Source organism: Ruditapes philippinarum, unplaced genomic scaffold (genome assembly GCF_026571515.1).
Source record: "Ruditapes philippinarum isolate M1 unplaced genomic scaffold, ASM2657151v2 ctg33_1_1_1_1, whole genome shotgun sequence".
Classification (NCBI taxonomy): Eukaryota; Metazoa; Mollusca; class Bivalvia; order Venerida; family Veneridae; genus Ruditapes; species Ruditapes philippinarum.
The window spans coordinates 47,343-52,641 of record NW_026864681.1 but is presented as its reverse complement, the minus strand read 5'-3'; positions in this window follow the sequence as shown (position 1 = coordinate 52,641).

The following is a 5,299-nucleotide window of genomic DNA, read 5'->3' as shown; positions in this document are numbered from 1 at the left end:
CAAAACTTCTGACCACGACAGGCATTCCCTAAAAGTAACCTTACTTAATAAAGGTATCGATTTCATCGGTTTACCAAGTATTTTTTCGTAATAAACGTGTCAATGATTCAGTTCCTTTATATTTCAAAAAACTCAGAGATACCAATTATCTGATACAAATATAAGAAACCTGTTAGACATATCATATTTGATTACAACAAAGTGGTTTCTGACTTGGATATTCAGTCTTATATACTCCAACAACTTGAGACTGCAATACTTCTAAATTCTGTAATTGATATTTTGGCCATATAATCGCTGGTAATTTTGATATAACTGCAGACAAAAGAATTCGTTATTTATTCCTGAAAGGACCTTATCTTAGATTGACTTTAATGCTTGTCGTAGTCAGATTGCTGAATCTATAGAGGACTTTTCGGTCAAATGGAGTCGCAGTGAAAATGCGGATAGTAATGCTCTAGTTACATGGAAACGTAACATCTTTAAAATTATTGATTAACATATTAATTGTTATCTTGGAAATGAACATCTTTTGCCACCTAAACCAAGACTTACTTTAAGACATCTGAAAAAAAAATATTCTAGCTTTTCATTAAAATTTGTTTTGGTGCAAGCGGACAAGGCCGCTAATAATATTATAATTGTATGACGAATCCATTACATTAACGTTTTACATAAGGAACTAAATAGTACTAATATGTCCAAATTTTATTTAGTGAAAAAGAACTCAAACTTCTTATTATGTATTGGATTCCTAAATTACATAAACGACCTTACAAAGCCAGATTCATTGCTTATTTTACATCTTGCACTACAAGTAAACTTTCCATTTTATTGACGTCTTCTTTGACTGCCATTAAACACATGTAATTAGATATTGTAATAAAGTCTGTGAAAACACAGGCAAACATCTCTTTTAGTCTTTTAAAAGTTCTGGTGAAATCTTGGATAAATTCAAAATTAATAAGTTTCAAGCTTCAACTGTCAGAACATACGATTTTTCTACACTTCATACAACTTTGCCACATAAATTAATCAGTGATAAACTCATTTCCCTAATTTAGAAAACTTTTGCACGGGAAAAAAGAGACATTTCTAGCAAAAAATTCTAACAAAACTTTTTTTACTAACGGTACTGTAAAATAGATAAATACAGAATCCCTAAAGAAAGCCCAACACGGCAAAATTGAAAATGTTGCAGGCTCGGTTTGATTGAGCCTGTTCATGGACGGTACTGGAAAGTGCAAGTTACCGTCCACGCCCCCTGGCACCGGCTTAAGCAGAATTCAACATTTAAACATGAAATAGTAAAATTTTGAAGTTGGGAACATCCGCAGATGTGTTCATACGGCGGTAATCATGGAACCTTCAATGTGACACTTCCGTGCCATTCCATGAAAAGCGGCGTATGGTCCCCAAGTAATTAAATGCGTGTGCCCTAAACGAGAAAACAATTGGCAGAACTAAATAAAATGGAATTTTGAAAGGGGATCAGAGGTTATGAAGGCTACGTATCACAGATAAGACGTCAAAAGACAACTTTAAAAAGCAGGCAACATATCCTAAGGGTGATTCAACATTATTCAAGTAGGAATATTGGAACCACCCAACTAGAAAATGCCGAAAAGTTGAAACAAAAAATACCAGAGGCACAACAATAATGTCGTGCTGAAACATCTTCAAGAATCGAAAATATAACATCATTGATTAAATGTACGGGGATACTTTTTACAGCCGCCACACGGCACAAATAACACGGATGTGATCATAAAATAGATAAATACAGAATCCCTAAAGAAAGCCCAACACGGCAAAATTGAAAATGCTGCAGGCTCGGTTTGATTGAGCCTGTTCATGGACGGTACTGGAAAGTGCAAGTTACCGTCCACACCCCCTAGCAACGGCTTAAGCAGAATTCAACATTTAAACATGAAATAGTAAAATTTTGAATTTAGAAACATCCGCAGATGAATTCATACGGCGGTAATCATGGAACCTTCAATGTGACACTTCCGTGCTATTCCATGAAAAGCGGCGTATGGTCCCCAAGAACATTATACTTTGTGGACCTGTGACGGAGTTTGTAGAGCACTTTCTTTTCTTTTAGATAACATATATGTCAGGTTAGGTAATACCCCATTTACCTACCACCTCCTTGGTCGAGGGGTTAGAGTAGATGACTTCTAATCCAGAAAATCTATGATAAAAGAGTTGTATAGTTAATTATCCACATTAAGACGTACCCCATGCAACATCTTACGGGGTATATGTTTCCCAGTTTATTAGATTCGCTCGAGCCTGTAGCAACGTAAAGGATTTCAACGAGCGGAATATTTTTATTACCAACAAGCTTTTAAAACAAGTCTAAGCTATCATAAATTACGGAAACATTTTACAAACTTTTACAATCGTGATTTTGATTTATATTCAAAATTCAATTGTGATTTAATATGAAAACTCTTCTGCGACAAGAGATTAGCCAGCCTGGTTTTTATGGCGCAGTGATTTACAAACTTCGTAAGATTACGGATCATGGTAATATTGCTGCTGTTTTTACTAAAATCATTAAAACGTTTCATTTAAAGAGGTTATGAATTACTTTTTTAACACATACTGCATGCTTAGTGTTCAACCCTTTTATAGTTGGACACTATGTTTCCTATTTTGATTACATCTGACGGACCAAGTGAGAAACTCTATGATTGACAGTTCTTAAAGCCCTTTGGGACTGAATTGTCTTAATGTTCGTCTTTTGCCTTGCTTCGTCGGCCCTAGTAGGTGATTTTCTTATTGCTCTGTCTTCCTTTAGGACATTGAGTACTTTTGTTTACCGGTTTAAACTCCACAGCAGTACTTGGGCTGTTGACCGTTCCAAGGCTGCGACCTTCTGTGTTCCTCAGATGTATGTCTATGTTGTTTCATACTGTTTTGTTGACACTTGCTTGTGTCCCTTGTTGTTTTCTCGTCTACGGTAAGTATCTTACCCTTGCCCCTAGTTTTTATTAATTTGATTTTAATACCCACCTTCCCGCTTTCCCAGGTCTCCTTTCCCCTTCCCCTGTGCCCTTTGACGTTGTGGGCCTATTAAACAATCATTTATTTGTTTTCTTTGAATTTCTTATCTGTTACAAAATATTAATTATTTAGTGACTGATCTGTCCGTGCTCATTGCGGTGTCCTTTCCTGTTTTTGTTTGGGGTCCTTGCCAATAGTTCTTGTTGCTGGGTCGTATGGGTGTTGCGGTTATAAACGCCGCCTTTCCTTGTTGATCTTTTTTATCATATTTTATCAATCACTAAAAATCTGGAAACAAAGTGATCCATCGGAAGCATTAATCACAACAAAATTACATGAAAACTGCAAACTCGGTTTCTAATCCATTTAATTCCCTTTTTAATTTATATTATTTCACAAATTACACGTCCCTGTCCTTTCGCCGCCCTTATTTCCACTCCCGGTTTTGGTTTTGTGCCTTCTTCCGGGAACCCTACTTTTGTGTGTCGGGGGGCTGCGTCCTGTGAACGTTGCCTTTACCTTGTTTATCTTTATTCTTGTTTTATTTTTCACTGAGTTTGTAAATGAGGGATACTGAATAAGTGCAACATCCCTCACTCCCCCAGCTCCGGCCAGAAAGCTACCCAATGCTCAACAATTAAAAGGACTTGCTTTTGATATATATTCTTATAAATATTTTTCAGCAAAATATGTCTCTAGGTCATTATACTTAGAGACTATTAATCAAAATAGAGTAGTATGTGATTTTGATAACAATACTAGCCATCTCTGACATGTGACACTATTATAAAATTATATCACATAGTAAGATGCAATAGACACAACGCTTTTCGTAAATTTGAATAACACAACATTAACATTTGACCATTTATTTATCTTATCTAGTTATCTCTTTAGAAAAATATTGAATCCATTTTCGATACGTTGCCATTTTATTTGAACTTGTAAAATCTGTGATAACGCTCATGCAAAATAATTATTTTTGTAAAAGTAATAAATAAAATAATCAATAAACTCGAGCCATAACATTTAAAATTGTAAAACTGTATCCTACACGGAAAAAAGACCCATGATATCATTAATATTAAAACTTATGCACATCAAGTTTATACCTATGAGACACATGACATTATGCAAATTCTTCTGTTGCAAATATTTAGATTTTTAAGGTTGTCAAGTATAAGTGTTACAGCTTTACTGTTGTGTCGTACAAACATATGCATTATACTGGCTGTTTAATGGTGATTAAAGCCGTCAAAATGCATTTCTATTGATCAAATGTGACGGCTAACGATATAAATATTACGTTTGTTAATTGCATGGTTGATGGTTTTGTGCGTTTTTGCGTATATTTGCTTTGACTTGAAAGAATAGTCACTGGATTGAAGGACCATTATGCCTCAAAATGCTTTTTTATTCCTCAAAAGCTGTTTTATTTCATCACTAGGATTTACTACAAACAGCAAAAGTGACACAAGGCTGAAAGGTGTAGAAACTGTATCCAAAATAAATTGGAAAAGAGTCGAAGAGTGTGACAATGTTAATTTGTGTCCGGAGGAAGGTAGTCTAGTGCTAGTGTAACTCTCGAGGAACGATAGTGAGGAAACTATCCGCCTATACGCTTATATGACTGAAATACTGTTGGCAAAAGGCGTAAAATGAAATAAACAAACAAACAAAGAATTCTGTGTCCGGTAATAGTATCCAAAAAGGTACGTATTGGCCATTTACCTGAACCATAGTTTGCTTCTAATGCTTGTTAGTAATTAGCAAAGTGATCTTGATTGAGTTATTTCCATGAAGGCGAAAGCGACTTTTCAAACGAGCATTATTGTAAGACCATAAATAAATGATTGTTTGTTATATAACCCGTGCTTTTAGGCAATGTCTTATTGCTAACAACCCTTTAAATACGGCCATACATCCAGTCAAAGATCTTTATTAAACTTTAAAGTAGAACAAAATAGAGAAAATCAGAATCCCTTAAAAAGCTCAACAGGGCAAAATAGAAAATGTTGCAGGCTCTTGTTCATGGACGGTACTGTCATGTCAAAACTATCGTTCACGCCCCATAGCAACGGCTATAGCAGAATTCAACATTTAAACATGGAAAGGTAAAATTTTGAATTTAGAAACATCCGCAGATGTGTTCATACACAGATATCATGGAACCTTTTATGTGACACAGAAGTGCTATTCCATGAATAGCTGCGTATGGTCCCTAAGTTATATAAATCGAGTGCCCTAATCGAGAATACAATGGGCGGAACTAAATACAAATAAA